The 17,242-nt window shown below is 43.7% G+C and overlaps 1 long non-coding RNA gene and 1 pseudogene across 1 annotated transcript; one reads left to right on the forward strand and one right to left on the reverse strand.

Annotated features, from left to right (window-relative positions):
* Window positions 1–3,088: 3,088 nt before the first annotated feature.
* Window positions 3,089–4,822, reverse strand: LOC101836290 (annotated as a pseudogene).
* A 1,289-nt stretch (window positions 4,823–6,111) lies between these two features.
* Window positions 6,112–9,306, forward strand: LOC110341857. Its single transcript, XR_002383862.2, has 3 exons — window positions 6,112–6,393; window positions 7,906–8,027; window positions 8,572–9,306. It is a non-coding gene; the product is annotated as an uncharacterized LOC110341857 (long non-coding RNA).
* The last annotated feature ends 7,936 nt before the right edge of the window (window positions 9,307–17,242 follow it).

Below are 17,242 nucleotides of genomic sequence, written 5' to 3' on the forward strand. Positions count from 1 at the left end.
TTTCATCACCTCGTGGTTCTTCTCAATACATAAACAAACTTTGGGGACCACATATCTTACCTCCTCATCTGTCACTGGACTTCCTGCTGGCTGAGGTTATTTGTTTTCTTCAGGGTTGGTCTTCATCATCTCAACACATACTTTCTCAGGAGGTGACAGAAATGCATGGCTGTTTTCAAAGGTGTTGGGATATTAACTATCTCACACTGTATCTGGTCTGAACCAACTGGTGATTTCTCCTTTCTCTACTCGTAAACTTACTGTCATCACACGTCTTCCTGGCTGCTGACTTTGTGCTGCTTCTCAGAATCCATTATTATTTCTTGTCTCTTTCTTGTGTGCTTAGAACATGCTGAGGTCAGCACATCCAAATTCATCCATTTAGACCTCAAGGGCCTTTTCTGTGAAAAGCCCAAGGTTTATTGAAGCAGAAGCATAAATAGTAACCCTGCACACGGTTAGGAGCTTTGCATCAAAGAGAAACTGATTGAGCGCCTGCCGTGCAGGTACTACAGGACTGCAGAGTTTCAAACTCCTTATCACAAGCCCGTGCACCATTAGGACTGTTGGTTGCCTCCGTCCTTTGGAAGCTTGCACAGTGCCTTCTGGTACCATGAAAGCCAGTCATCAGGGAGGAGAAATTCAAGCTGATTCCACTCAGGTTGTCTCTGGGCCATGTTTCTGAAGTGTGTTACCCTCAGCAGATGGACTTACTATCCAGCTCTCGAGGGCAACCAAGGGCAGCAGCAATAGGCTGTAGGTTTTAAGAAGCTCTTGGACAGCCTTGGCCAACAAAAGAGGGCTTCTCATGTCTGGCATGGGGTTTTGTTATGTGAGCTTTGGCTCTTGGAGGAAGAATTGTCAGACCAGGTGAGAAAGGTTCATTAAAACTATATATGTATATTATGAATAGAATTATGCATATTATAAGGTTGTTTTAGGTAAATAGTTGATTGCCTGATTTCTTATGGCTTTTTGAGACATTCTTAATATGAGTTTATCCCCTCTCCACTTCTTTTGTATTTGCCTCCCTCCCTAAAGAGCATGCGCCACCAATGCCCAGCTTCTACAACCTATCTTAAGATCTAGAATGACAATCCCTCCTGCACTGTCCTTTTCTCTTCTGAATTCTCTTGGCTACCCGGGGTTGTTTGTTCCATTACATGTTAGGACAGTAAAGAATGTGATGTGGATTTTATTGAGGTTGGATCTAATCTGTAAGCAGTTTTAGTAAATGGTCATTTTTTTTTTACAATGTAATTCTACCAATCCATGAGCATGGAATATCTTTCCATTTTCTAGTGTTTTTATCTCTTTCTTCAGAAGTTTAGAGTTTTCATTGTAGTAGTCCTTCACTCCCTTGGTTAGGTTTATTCTTAGATATTTTTTTCTCTAAGACTATTGTGAATGGGAGTGTGTCTATGGTCTCTCTCTCTGTATGTTTGTTGGTGTATAGAAAAGCTACTAATGTGTGCAAGTTGATTACGTATCCTGCCACATTACTGAATTTTTCATTTCTAGAAGTTTTTTGGTATAATTTTGGGCTCTCTAATGACTAATACCATGCTATCTGCAAATATCTTCTTTTCCTGTTGGTATTCCTTTAATTTCTTTCTCTTGCCTTATTGCTCCAGTTAGTATTTTGAGCACAGTAATAAAAGGAATAAGGAGAGTGAACATCCCTATCTTATTCCTGACTACAGGGTTGTTTCAAGCAATTGACTATGGGTTGCTCATATGTACCTTTTATTATGTTGAGGTATGTTCCTTCCAGCCCTGCATTCTCTAGAGTTTTGTTTTGTTTTTTAAGTCATGAAGGCATGTTAGATTTTGTCAAAGGCTTTTTCTGCATATATTGAGGTAATCCTGTGATTTTTTTCAAGTCCATCTATGCATTTTTTGTTACATTTATTGACTTAAGTATGCTGAACCATTTCTGCGTTTTTTGAGATTAAATCAACTTGGTTATGATGTATGCTCTTTTTGATGTATGTATATATGTATTCTGTTTGAAAGTATTTTAAGTATATGCTCATCAGGAATGTAGACCTGTAGTTTTTTCCTTCCTTCCTTCCTTCCTTCCTTCCTTCCTTCCTTCCTTCCTTCCTTCCTTCCTTCCTTTGTGTCTTTACTTGGTTTGGGTACTGGAGTGATACTGGCTTCATAGAAGGAGTTTGGGAATGTTTCTTTTGTGTTTTTTTGAATACTTTAAGAGGATTGGCTGTAGGTCTTTGAATGATTCATAGAATACAGCTGTGGATCCATCTGGATCCAGACTTCTGTTTTAGCTGACAGACTTTCTGTTACTATTTTAGTCTCTCATTTGTGATGGGTATGTTCAGGCTGTTGACTTCTTGGTTTAATTTTGGTGGTTTGGCTGAATCTAGAAATTCATCTACTTCTTTTAGGTTTTCCAGCTTAATGGAGTACAGGTTTTAAATTATTCCCTTAGAATATTCTGAATTTCTTTGGTGTCTATTGTATTTCCCTGTTCATTTCTGATTCTGTTAATTTGGGTCCTCTCTGTCTTTCTCTAGGTTAGTTGGTGAAGAGGTCTCTGTTATCACCATAGCCAGAAAAGTAATGATCCAAGGGAGATAAAAAGGAAGTTTGGTTGAATACACTCAGTAGGTGGTGTTGGTTCAAACCTCAAGAGTATGGTACCAGGCAGTTTATTTTAGAAACACTTAAGTATAGTGCAATTTGGAAAAATGTTTCTTAGTGTAGCACAATCCTGTGTGCACAACAAATCTTAAGACTTGACTACATCAAAACTCTTACAAAGTACAAGAACCCATAAGATGGGTTCTATAGATTAACTGAGGAAGCAAGCTCAAGGTAAATGAGTATGGGCAATAACTTTTCCTAGTCAATGAAAAGTAATCCCACCAACCCACAGGGGAGCCAGAGGAAACAGACATTCAGATGACATCATAAAAGGCCTGTAATAACAAGTGCATCTCAAGGAAAACAAACTCATTTTAATAGAACCAGTTAAAGCCGTAAAAAAAATAAGTGGAAATTGAAACATGCAGCATGCGTAAGCATTCTACAAAAGACTGTCATCTTTTCCCTGAGTGTACTAAAGTTACAGACGTGAGGTGACAAGCAGACAGAGTGAGAGCCCCAAAGAGCATTTTTCCCCTTCTACACACTGCTTCCCTCCATCTTCATATTCCTGTCTGGAAACTCACATCTGTTGAAGGTCCCCAAAGACGCTAGAATGGAGCCACTGATCCAGGAACTGACTCTCCCCTCCACCTGTTGTTTGCAATCAGTTTCGACCACATGCTTGGGAAGCTTCCCGAAAGCGCTCTCTGCTTAACCTGTCAGCGAAGCTGTATTAGCATGCTTCCTCCTGCTACAATCACACAGCCCTAGAGACATTGCCTGATGTCAATGTCACACATTCCCACGCTTGTAGTGAAGACATGACTGACTCCCAGCATGGTCTTCCCAGCTCCTTTACATCGGAAGGGCCAAATAATCCTTCAGGAACTTTTAGCTGGAATCACTATTGTGACCACAGGGGAATTCGTAGTGAACAATTGGCGTCTGTGTGACTGTTTGTTTGTCATTGATGGGTCTGGCACCCGGGGGACTGAAGCTTGAAAGTCTTGGATAACGCTATTGCACGTGTAATTGTGCCAAGACCTTGTAACCTGGGGCAATTTCTCTTTTCCAGTTTGCTGGAGAGCCTTCCCGAACAGCCTCTTTTCCAGAAAGAGGCGATCCCTGGGCAGGTCTGGCCACTCCCTGCTGCAAGAAAGCAGTGGCCACTCACTCCGTGGCGCGGCCACTCCTGCTGTCTTTCTGATTTTTTAATGTAGGCACTTAGAACCATTTCCCTGGAAGGATTGCTTTCAATGTGTTCCAGAGGTTTCGATGTGTCTTTTTTTTTAACATTTAATTCCAGAATTTTTTATTTCTTTCTTAATTTTTTCTTTGACCCATCCATCATTCAGTAATGAGTTGTTTAATCCCCATGGATTTGTGTTACCTGACTTTTTTTTGCTGTTAATTTTAAGTTTTATTGCATCATGATTAGAGAGGCAACAGGGGCTGATCTCCTTTTTTATTAATTTGTAAGGATTTTGTGTGTGTGTGTGTCCCAGGATTTGGTATATTTTAGAAAAGCTTCCATGTGCTGTTGATTAGAATGTGGATTCTTTGGTATTTGGGTGGAATATTATATAGATATCTGTTAAGTTCACTTGATGGATGATGTCAATTAATTCTGTTATTCTCACAGGATTTCCTTTATATGTGACTTGTTTTCATTTGTAGCTTTCAAAACATTTTCTTTGTTCTGCATACTTAGTGTTTTAACTATTATATGCCATATGGATTTTCTTTTTTGGTCTTGTACTTTTGGTATTTTCTGTGGTCCTAGCTCTATGGGTATGTCTTTCTTTAGTTTGGGGAAATTTTCTTCTGTGATCTTGTTGAATGGTCTGTGCCATTGACTTGGAATTCTTCTCCCTTATCTATGCCTATGAACAGAAGGTATGGGTTTTTTTCATGCTGTCTCACATTTCCCATGTATGCCTTTCCTGTGTTTTTTGAATTTTTTCATATTCCTCAATGATTTGGTCTAGAACCTCTACTTTATCTTTGAGTCATGATAGTCTATCTTCTGCTTGTTTCATTCTATTTGAAAAGCTTTCCCTTGAGTTTTCTAGTCGAACTATTCAATTACATCTTCATTTCGGCTTGAGTCCCCAACAGTGTTTCCACCTCCTGTGCCATCTAGGTAATTCTCATTGCTAGCATCACGCAGGACGGTAGGTTTTGGAGAGGAGACTCTGGTTTGCTCTGTCATCTTGTTGGTGTTTTTATGATGACATCTAGGTAGGTGGACTTCTTTTGTTCTGAGTCCATTTTAGACAGAGGAGGTTGGGGAAGAAAAGAGGTGTGGGGGGCTGTTTCTAGAAGTTCGAACCTTCTTGGGTGGGATGAAGTCAGGTAGACAGAGGGGACTGAATTGGTATACAAGGTATATTTCTGTTCCAAGCCTGGAGTGTGGGGATAGATAACGGATCGGTGGAAAGATTGGATGTGACATAGAGAGTCCTGGGGTCTTTGGCATAGGAAGAGGCCAGACTAGTTGGTGCATTGATTGTAGGACCCAGGTCAGATCTGAGGGGTTGAAAAAAAAAGCTCACCTGCTTAGACCCTGAAGGAAGACATGGGAAGTCTGGGTACCAAGTGCAATGTTTGGAAGCTGCACAGAAGGGAACTTTGAGTTGTTTCAGGTGGGGCAGGTCCTGGTAGAAGGCTAGAGTTTGGCTGTGGAATATGCAAAGGTAATCAAAATAGGTTTGAGCATGGGATGTGGGATCCTGGCTAGACCCTGGAGGAGGACATGGGGAGTCTGGGTGCTGAGTGGGGTGATGGAGGCAGCATGCAAGGGACCCATAGGGATGATTTCAGGTAGTGTGGGTCCTGGCAGACTCCTAGAGCTTGTCTGTGACCCAGGTGGGGGAGGCCAGACTGCTGGGGAACTAGTTGTAGGACCCAGGCTAGGTCTGGCAGGTTAGGAAAAATGTGTGTTTGGGAAGGCCAAGGATACTCACCAGGTTAGAACCTGGAGGAGGAATTGAGAAGTCTGAGCAGTTAGTGGGTTGGAATAGGTGGCACAGGTGACACAGAAGGCTAGAACTTAATTTTCACTTGAAGAACATTCATATTAATTTTGTTTGGCTATTCAAAACTTATTCTCTAATGTGTCTGTGTCAAGTTTTATTGACCCCAGCAGTGGATAACATCCTGTCCATCGCTGGGATAACAGCAGGCTTTATTTATGGCTCTGTCTGATGTGGGTGACTGGACCTCAGTGGGTATCTTATTTTGACTCCCTTGGTTATCTTTTAGATTGAGCCCCTTTCTACCTTATGGTCTGTTGGGCCTAAAAAGGCCCAGATACAAGGCTTAGTGGAATTTCCTGAGCCTGGCTTGAGTTTGGCGACCTGTCTCAGCAACACTGCGTCTGCCCAGCTACTGCTAACGTGGTGGAATATTATTGGCCCTTACACCTCACCCCATCCTTTGGTCCCCACCCTCTTTCTCAACCCTATATAAACGCATGCCTGTTACAATAAAGCAAGACTCTGCTTTGACAGGTCTCCAAGACTCAGTGAGGTTCTCTCTGGTGACTAGGAGGGGGTTCTGGGTTGTCGACACTCATCATCCGGCCACCATCCCACTCAGCTCTGGGAAGTGACCCTCTGGACTGGCCTTTCCCACAGCTCTGGCTGTCAGTGGCCCTGGCAGAGTGGCTCCTGAACAGATTGGTGCCCCGTGTGAAGAATTCGTCTCTTTCGGAAGTACGCTGATGGGCCAATTGGTCTTTGGATGAGAGTACCCCTATAAATTGGACCAATTGGTCTTTGGGTGAGTATACCCCTGTAAATTATAGGGCAGTGCTTTTTAAAAAAACAAACCCCAGTCCCTTATGCCAGCCTGAACCCTTGTTTCTGTCCCTAGACTCTTTTGGGAGAGCCCCCTGGCCTTCCGGGGAGTCACCCTTCCTAGATCCCCCCACTAATCCCTTTCAAATTTCTCCCGTACTACCTCCCTATTACTGGATAGGGAATGACCAGTCTCTTTCCTGTAAATGTTAACCCAATGTCCCAATGACTGGAAGCCCTGGGAAGCCCAGGAGCACAAGAGACTGTTTCTTGCCACCAAAAGGTCTTGTTGGGGGCATATCCTTAGGAGCAACCTCACTTTTCAGAGGCACCCCCTACCTTTTCTCCTTTGGGCTGTGATTAGGTTGTACGGATCTGGGGGTAGTTGTGAATCCTCCACCCATGGCTGAGGGCCAGGTGCCAGCCATTACCTTTCCTCAGAAGGTTCTCAGAGATGCTCACAGGTGTGGCCACTCTGACCGCATCAGGTGGAAGGGGTTAATGGTTTTGAAGCAGTCCCAGATGCCTCTGCTTTACCCTATTCCTAAGGATGCTCAGTCTCCAGTCCCTATCATCTTTGGGATGCTCTCGGGTACCACTGACCAATTATCTACAGGCTTTCAACAGGCTGCCATTCCTGATCTGTGTTGGGATCAGGTGCAAGCGATAGGGCTAGCCGCATGGAGAAAACTGGAGTAGGGTTCGACTGAAGCCCCTGTCTCAGGAATTACTCAAAAAGCTAGTGAGGACCTGACCTTCTTTATAGAGCTGAAAAAAAAATGCTGCGCAGATTTCAACACAGCTGAGCCCAATACGCAGCACTGTCCACCTCCAGGGATGGTCTTTGTCTGAGAGTCGGGATGGCCTATGACTTCCTGCCCACCAGTTGGACGGGCCTATGTGCCCCTGCCACCTTAATCCCCGATGTAGATATCATCCCAGGAGACAAGGCCCTTCCCATACCCTCTTTGATTACACTGGAGGGAGACCCAAAAGAGCTGTACAAATGATACCATTACTCTCTGTGTTAGGAATAACTGTGGGAATGGCCACTGGGGCCGACCGTAGACTTATAAGGAAGGAGGAAGCTCCTCACTCATGGCAGTTAGGTCCAGGACTGCCCCTACTTGGCGTAGGTGGACAGTCTACATCATGGGAGATAGCTAGCTGGCTATCTTAGACCTATCCCGACGGTAACTGCGGGGAGGTGCCCCCCCCCATTGGTTCCCAGCCTGATGGCCAACCTCCTAAGTCAGGATATTCTTGGAGAGGCAGAAGCCTTTCCATTCTGTCCCTTGATTCTGTCTCTCCTGTTAAGCCCCAGTTACCTGTCCAGGATTCCTATACCCTACCTCAACTCCAAAAGGTACTGGGGGAGATCAACTGGATGAAACTGTAGATACCTATTTCCATTGCACAGTTGTCTCCCTTGTTCAAGCTCTTAAAGGGTCCCAGCCTTTCTTCCTTAATTACTTTGTCCTCTTACCATTGACAGATTTTACATCAAGTCCAATGGCCATAGACAGAGCAGTCCTAAGAAGATTTGACCCTAACCTGCCTGTTTCCTTGTATATCATCCCTGGAGAGTTTTATGCATGGCACTAGCAGCACAAGAGGGTGAGCCCATCCACTAGGTTCATCTTTCAGTGGGTGGGGTCCCTAGGGCCTACTCTATGACCAATCAAATAGCAGATTGCATCATTAATGGCAGGGACACTTCCATCAGGGCATTTGGCATGTAACCTCATCTCCTTATTGTCCCCTTTAAATATAACCAGACTCTCAAATCTCAATTACAAAAACAAAAGATGATCCAAAACAAAACATGATCAACTGAAAAGGGCACTATTTACCTTAAATATTTAAATTTTTCTAAAGAAGAAAAATACTTGTATCCTTTTCAAAAACATTGGTCCTCATCCATTACCAATAGTTCCATCTGGGTCAGATGGAAGGACCCACTGACTGAGGTCTGGAGAGGACTAGACCCCTTCCTCATAGCAGGAAGAGGGTTTGGATGCATCTTCCTTCAAGATGAGAAAAAGACCCATCTGAGTACCTTTGAGAGATATCAAATATTTACCCCAACAAGGGGATGATGGCAGTTACCTTTTCAGGGAGTGTTCTACCCCTGAGAACTGTGCCTCTGTTTCTCCTCCAGGAATGATTGCAGAGGTGGCTGCTGCTGCTGCCTTTCCTGGTACTGGTGATGCTCATCTCACCCAGTGACAAAATCAAAAGGCCTCAGGAGGACTTGGAAAGGAGACGTTGGGACCTACAGGATAACCCTTGTGGACAGGCATAAGTAGCTTTCTACCCTACCTTCTTCCTCTACTTGGACCTTTGCTTCTCCTCCTCCTCCTTCTCCTTACTGTTGGGCCCTGTCTTTCAATAAGACCATACAATTCATCTACCCATGGCTAGAGGCAGTAAAACATCATCAGGTCAAAGTACATTATCACAGGCTCACTACTCAGAAGTTGAACTCCTATGATTGGCCATCTTCCTATGAATGTCCCTCCCCCACCCTCCATCTGACCAGTGATGGGTAAGATCTCAGATAGGCTGGGACAACCTAAGCCAGATACATGGTACTCAAAGATGGGTAAGATCTCCAGGTGGGAGACAACCTAAGTCAGGGACCATACACAAAAACAAAAGGGGAGATGTTGGGCCTAAAAAGGCCCAGACACAAGACTTAGCGGAATTTCCTGAGCCTGGCTTGAGTTTGGCGACCTGTCTCAGCAACACTGCCTCTGCCCAGCTACTGCTAACATGGTGGAATATTATTGGCCCTTACACCTCACCCCATCCTTTGGTCCCCACCCTCTTTCTCAACCCCATTTAAACACATGCCTGTTAAATAAAGCGAGACTCTGCTTTGACAGGTCTCCAAGACTCAGTGAGGTTCTCTCTGGTGACTAGGAGGGGGTTCTGGGTTGTCCACTCACCCCGCTCAGCCCCGGAATGTGACCAGCTGGACTGGCCCTTCCACCAGCCCTGACTGCCAGAGGCCCTGGCAGAGTGGTGCCAGAACAGGGACATTGGCAATGGTCCTTCCAGATTTCTTTTTTCTGTCAATCACTTTCTCATCAGCATTTCTGTTGTGTCTTATTAGTGAAAACGTTTTCTAAAACAAGCCAGGGTTTAAGGAGAGGGAAAACAGAGTTCAGTCTGAGATGGGTAGAGAGGCACACAGACTCAGAGGGCACGCACTGGGGGCAGCTGTCACTGACCATCCAGTCCACGGGCCAATTTATTGTAACTGTTTCTCTTATTATGTCAAATCATACCACTGTATCTTCCAAATGATACTCCTTTGTAATTTATGCACTGCAAACGTTATTTCCCAGCATTAAGCCTCATAACACATTTCATTCCCAATTACGGCTATAGCTCTTACAAACTTTGTGTCTCGTTGAAGGATATATTTGCTACTTTAAAGTCAAGAAACTTGTCCTTTTGTAAAATGCTTTATATTTTGTGTGCATATTTGAATCATGAACCATTTGGTGTTTATTTTAGTACATAATTAAAAACTATTTCAGCTTGTTTTTACACAGCGAGCTGGTTGTCCCAACACAATATGGTGGTGAATCCAAAGTCTACCATTGATTTGTAATGTCCTTTTGTAGAAGTTTCGAAACATTTATGGATTCTTACTGTCTCTCTAGCTATAAGCAGTGTTTTAATAACCATGGACCTAAAATAAATTGTATATGTGTTGAGAGAAGCATATGCTTCTATGTGTGCATCAGTGGGGGGGGGGTGTGAATGTCAGCTTGTGAGCATGTGGAGGCCAGAGGTCCATGTTGCGTTCTTCCTTGATCACTATCTGCCTTATGTTTTGAGACAGGGTTTCCTGTGAGCGGGAGCTCACTGATTGGCTAAGCCCCCAGTATCTTCCCATCTCCACCTCCCAGCACTGGGATTACAAGCATGCACTGAGACCTGGGGCTCTCACAGGGTCCGTGGATCTGAACTCAGGCACCCATGCGTGCCCAGCAAGCATTTTACCTACTGAGCCACCACCTGATCCCTAAATAAGTCTTAATATTTTGTTGGCAAGCCCCCCCTTTTCTTGATTTTTCCACGGTTCTTTACCATTCTAAGTAGAATCTTTCAAATTCCAAGTATTGATATTTTTGTTGCTACTGTATAAAAGTTAAAAATCTAATTGTATTGTGTGTAGTGCCAGTAAAAATCCTACCAAGCATCTCCCTCCCTCCCTTCTCTTTCTCTCCCCTTCTTGGTGAAGTTGATGAGCAGATTCTAAACTACATGAAACTGAGGTAGGAGAGGACAGACATGGGGAATGGGAGGAGGACGTTTCCTCACCTCAGAGTCAAGACTTTCATCATAGTTAAGGAAGTTCTCTGTGAAATTTACAACATAGAGACAATACTCCTTTCATTTAGAGATATTTCAAGCAGTAATGTTAAATACCAAGGAGCCACCCTTGAGACCTGAGCATATTTGGCTTTTCTTACTCTTTTCCTAGATGAGAACCTGTGAGGTCTTGAGAAACTCAAAGTGACAACATACATTTCACTTAGAGTAAACAAGTCTTAACCCCCTGGGCACTCTGATGTCCCTAACTTAAGGCAGGCTATCTTGCTCTCTGCCCTCTTCCTCACTCCCTCCCCCTCCATGGTTCAGATGCCCATCATCAGGCTGTGTGTGACAGCTTTTTCTCTCTCTAACACTCTGCATTCTCTTCTGTATACCTTTTATAAAGCCCAGGTTTCTACAACTCTGTCTTAGAGTTTTCTATTGCTATGAAGAGACAACATGACCACAGCAATCGTTTTTTCTTTTTAAATAAACCCTATTATTTAATGATGACTATTATAATATCTTTGAGGAAATATTTAGGTTCCTATTTTATGAAATACAAGCTGTTTTCTAATTACCATAGACAGCCATATTTTATACTATCTTGCTGCATCTTCCTATTGTTTTATTTAAAATTTTTTAAATTTAAATTAGGAGTTCTTACAAAAGAAAGCATTTAATTGGGGCTTACTTAGTTTCAAAGATTCAGTTCATTATCATCACAGCAGGGGAACGTGGCAGCCCTCAGGCAGACTAGGGGACTGGTGAGAGTTTTACATCCAGATCTGCAGGGAGCAGGCAGAGAGTGAGAGAGTGCTGCAGGGCCTCCTCCATCAAGGCCACACCTACTTCGACAAGGCCACACCTCCTAATTCCTCTCAAGTAGCACCACTCCATTCAAATATACGAGCCTATAGGGACCATCCCTATTCAAACCACCACATACTTCATGGTTTCTTGTAGGTCCTTGTTCTAAAATTATTAGACACCATTACATCTAAAATCTCATGAATCAAATTTAAATGGGTCTGTAACAGTTCAGTTATGGCCATGAATAAAATCTGTTGTTATGAAAAAGACTCTTGACAGCTTATAATTACATAAAAATAAATACACCAGCAGCATAGAGGGACAAAATTAAGATGCCAGCATTGGCAGATCTCATAACTAAATCATAAGAAGCACTTGAAAACTCAGTGTCAGCAAGATGACTCAACAAAGGCGCTTGCCACCAAGCCTGCTGATTCTAGTTCATCTCCAGATCCCATGTCATTGAAGAAGTGAACTGACCCTGGCAGGCCTCCTCTGCCCCCACGTGCCCACCGTGATGCTTGTGCCAGAGCACTCCAGGCACAGTAAGTAAATACATACAGAAGACTTAAAACCTGCAGTAACCTGTGCAGTTTTGTGTAGGCATACTAAAGCAGCAACGATCAATTTTGCAGTGACTTGAGAGTAATTAGTTTAATTCTTAACACATCATGAAGTTAATATTTAGAAAGGACAGAGTGACACATGTTGTGCTAAAATCTGCTTGGTTAGGACATGATAGATTAGAATGTCAATTTTAAAGAGAGATAAATTTGATTTGAAACTTAGACTAAATTCCCAGGTTATCAGTAAATGACTAGCTCCATCCTTACAATTAAGGATTATAACATCAGAACGAAAGTGCCACTCTGTAAGTTAACAGTTTATCTCAAGGGGTGAAACTGAGACCATCCAGCCAGCTTTCTGAGTGAAGCAAACAAATTTGGATGTGTGTGTGTGTGTGTGTGTGTGTGTGTGTGTGTGTGTGTGTGTGTGTGTAGAGTTGGAGCGTTAATGTAGCCATTTAAATCCTTCAGCTAAAGAATAAGAACAGAGGCAGCTCTCCAGCCTATGTCAAATGCTCTAATCTCAGAGTCCTGTTTGCTCACACTGAGCTCTGACTTTGAAATCAAAACCCATCAGCTTTGAGCCTAAAGTCCCCACCTTGATGTGACAATCCCTGGCACATTTCCTTGGCCACTCAGCATAGGCCTCCTCTTCTTCCCCAGGCCTGTGCCACTCCCCCCACAGTGCCACAGCATCCTTCCTTCAACCTCCATGCCCAGCTCCCCACTGTATCGCTGCATCTCCCCCCACCCTGACTCCCCACAGTGCCACAGCATCCTTCCTTCACTACCCTGCCCCACCCCTCACAGTGCCATTGCCCTGAAGGGATGGAAATTTCTAGGGCAACTGATAAAAAAAGAAATATATGTGAGGCAAGGAATGTGGCTCAGCGGATGGAGAGGTTGCTGCACAAGTCTAAGGCCCAGAGTCTGGATCCACAGGACCCACATAAAAGCTGTAGCATGTGTCCACAGCCCCAGCTCTGGAGGAGAGACAGGTGGATCCCTAGAGCTCACTGGCCAGTTAGCCAGCCTAGCCAACTGGTAAGCTCTGGCTCAATGAGAGACCCTGACTCAAAAGGCACAGGACAATAGAGGAAAACACATCTGTCCTTAGACATGCACATGCGCTCTCACAACACACACACGATTGGGAATGTTCTTCTGTGTATATGTTTGTCTTACTGGTTGATAAATAAAACACTGATTGGCCAGGCAAGATGATAGGACTAGGAGACAAGGAGGATTCTGGGAAGTGTAAGCAGAGAGGAGTCATCATGAGGTCCCAGGAAGTGACACAGCTGGGCAGAAACTGCCACTAGCTAACCATAGAGGTCTGGAGGTCTGTACAGGCAGGCAGGAAGGACGTAGCTGGGCAGAATCAGCATATAAGCAGGGACAAACAGGAAACCGCTCTCTTCTCTGCAGAGACACTGAGCCAGTCGTCATCATGTAGCAGGCAAAGGAGTTGCAGATCTAGTAAGCCAAGACCACGTGGAAATACACGGATTAATAATTATGTGTTAATAATTAAGTCAGAGCTAGCCAATAGGAAACCATAGATAATGGCCAACAGATTTATAATTAACGTAAGTCTTTGTGTGCTTATTTGGGGGCTCCCCAAATAAGTTAAGGGACCTACTGGGCCAAGAAAACCTCACATTACATGCACATACATATGAACATATGTAGATTATCTGTGCAAACAAATTTCAAGCGCATATTTTCTCTCTAAGCTCTCAATGGCATTACCATTGGTACTTCTCACAGTAATTAGTAAAGAGGTGTGTTTTTTCTACAAGTCACGGTCTATGCTCTGTTTATTGAGTTTCTTTGAAAATAAGTGGGGTTTTCCCAGTTCAGGGAGGAAGCAAAGGGTGATGCGGGCATGGAGATATCGCAAGTCCCCCGCTAACACTGGGAGTTGGGCCAGGTGAGTCACTGGGCTTCACCTCACAGCCAGTCTCAGCTCAGAAGCTGCCGCTCAGGGCCAAGGGGCTGTCTTATCTTAGGGATTTTATAACTTGAAACCCGACTAGAAGACTTCAACTGCAGTTTTCCCTCAGTAGAGTCAGGTTCTATATCCTTGGATTTAACCCATTGCAGGTAAAAAAAAAAAATAGCTGAAATATCACACCTGCTCTAATCAGTGCTATCATTTTCCCATACTGTCAGGGGCCTCCAGCCATCAGTCAGCTAGGCTATATCACCTACTCATAGAGAAGACATGACACTAAGACCACCCTGCCACCTCTTCTGACATAAAGCACATTCCAAGAAACAGGCCTGCGGTTTACCTGTCAGTTAAAGATTAGCTTAATTGGAAAACTACAAGGTACTCAGGAGATAGGCCTGAGCAATAGTAAATTGTAATAGATAGGATCAGACCCTGCTGTCAGGTTACCAAGCAACATAGGAGTTCCTACCCCTGACTTCTTGCCCTGTAAATTAGGTTGCCAGGCAACACAGCAGACTGCCTCTCCCACTGACCTCTTGCCCTGCAGCTGCAAATACACCTTCCTCCCTTCCCCTCCTCGCTTCTCCTATATAAATCCCTTTGTGATTAATAAAGACGTCGCCTTGATCAGACTCCTGTCTTGGCGTCCATTCTTGTATCCCCCTGTCCTCCATCTTTCTCCTAGGTGTCCACCAGCCCCCACGTTGAATGTCCCATGGGTCATTCTTAGACAACATAACAGTGTAGCTATTTGCACACTATTTGCACTGTGTTGGATGGTAAATAACCTGGGTGTGAATCAAAGTGGGATGCTGTGCATAGATTATGTGCAGTACCACACCCTTTTATTTGAGGGAATGGCACATACTTGGGTGTTGGTACCCTGGGGTCTTGGAAGCATTCTAACATCTTATATTCAGCATGAGTTCATTGCAGGCTTTCTGGGTAAAGATGCAGATGTGATCCCAAGTGACTGAAGAGAGAGCATGACAGAAGCTCTACCGTTCTTCTCAGGGGCATCTGCTAAAAACTAGAGAGGCATGAATCATAATTTAACACACACAAATCTAGATTGATTTACATGTTAAAAATGGTCAAGGTTGGACCCAAATTTTACTTTGAAAACTAAACAAAACAAAAGGCTCTTCAGATCAAAACATCTTCAGAAGTAGTTTACAATTTAAACATAGACTAGACAGTATGCTGGTTGATTTTTGCCAACTAGATACAAGCTAGAATAATCTAGAAAGAAGGAACCTCAATAGAGAAAATGCCTCCATCAGATTGGCAAGTCTGTGTGGCATTTTCTTGATTAGCGATTGATGTGGGAAATCTCAGCCCACTGTAGATGGTGCCTTCCCAGGATACAGCTTTAGCTGCATACAACAGGGTGTTTGTTTGTTTGTTTTGAGACAGGGTTTCTCTGTGTAGCCCTAGTTCTCTTAGAACTCACTCTGTAGACCATGGTGGCCTTGAACTCAGAAATCCACTTGTCTCTGCCTCCTGGGTGCAGGGATTAAAGTTGTGTACTGCCACCACCACCAGCAACAGGGTCTTATACATTCTCTTTCTTCTTGTCTCTAAGTATTAACCTCTTCACGCTGATATCAAACACATTACACTTTTTTATCATCAGTCAATAGCACAATTACAGGTTCACTGTTTTATGCAATTGAATTGTAAGTTATCAATGGGAGGAGTGAGAAGGTGTGGGACTCCACTGCCTTTACAGTCACCACATAATTAATCTGGGTTCGTGTTGTGTGTGGGTGTGTATGCTAAGTCCATCTTTAAGCCAGAGAACTCCCTTAAGTGAGAACTGTAGGTCTGCTTGTTCTTGTTCATTGTGAAAATCTCACTTTCATTCCTGAAGACCGACTTCTCTGGGTTAGCAAAGCTATGTTCCTCCTTCTGCGCCGTTACCACGTCATTGCACTGTCATCCGGCTACAGGATGTCAATCTTACTGGAGTGCCTTGTAGGTCTTGCTGCTTTTGAGATTTGTCTTATATTTATGTGACCTTCAGTATTTTAATTATGCTGTGTCCCGTGTGAATCTGTGTCTCTCCTGTGCTTTTTGTATAGGTAGGTAAATGCTTCTTTAAAAAACAAAAACAAACATTGGAGCATTTTAACCATGTTTTTGATGTTCCCGACCGGCTTTCTGTGTCTATACTGCTGCTAAGTGTGGGTTTATGTGGTTAATGGTGCCCTGCATGTCTCTGAGATTCCATTCATCCTTTCCACCAGCCGTCCCTGCATCCCTCTCTTCCTCTCTGTTTCAGTGCTTGAGATTAAACCAGAACCTCAGGCTAGTACTCTGAACTGAGCTACATCCTGACTCATGTGCTCGTGTGTGTGTGTGTGTGTGTGTGTGTGTGTGTGTGTGTGTGTGTAATGTGTGTGTTCCTCTTGAATTTATCTTCGCATTCATTTATTCTTTTTTCCTGAATATATTTATTTTGTAATGTACTTATTTTTAATTAGTAAATTCTGTTCTTTCACATTTTTATACATGCACACTATATATTCTGGCTCCTCTCTCCCCTACCTCTCCCCATTTTCTCTTCACCCCTCCGAGTCCCCTCATCTCTGTTCCCTATTAACTAATTCTGGTTTTGTTTAGCATCCCACTAAGTTTAACTAGGGCCATCAGTGTGATCCTGAGTTTAGAGCTAACAATCAGAACAGGGTAGGGCCTGGTGAGTCCCTCCCTCTCCATACTGGCTGTTAGGAAAGCCTGACTTCCGTGACCCCATGCCAGTCTGCACAGCTGCTGTCAGTTTGTGCTTCCCATGTGTGTATGATGCTTAAAGACAGTATTTCTTAGCCTCTCAGCACCTTGTACAACCAGAGGTCTTTGCCTTTCACCTGTTCATTGCAAGGAGAGGCTTCTCTGTTTAAAGCCGAGATTAGCCTTTGTTTGTGGATATAAGCATAGATATCGGGTGAATGGTTTGATGGTATAGCAGTTCCAGCTAAGCAGCTGTTTAAGGCTCCTGTGCCTCAACCCTGCATACTAATACTTCTTCAGCAATGGCTTTGGGCCAGATTTACATTAGGCACAGAAACCCTCTTGTAGATATAAAGTCGTTGGTTGCCCCTATGGCAGCTGTGTCTGCATTGCACTAATGAGCACGTCTCGCCTGGCAGGTTGATGTTATG

This window comes from Mesocricetus auratus, unplaced genomic scaffold (genome assembly GCF_017639785.1).
Source record: "Mesocricetus auratus isolate SY011 unplaced genomic scaffold, BCM_Maur_2.0 Super-Scaffold_100707, whole genome shotgun sequence".
Classification (NCBI taxonomy): Eukaryota; Metazoa; Chordata; class Mammalia; order Rodentia; family Cricetidae; genus Mesocricetus; species Mesocricetus auratus.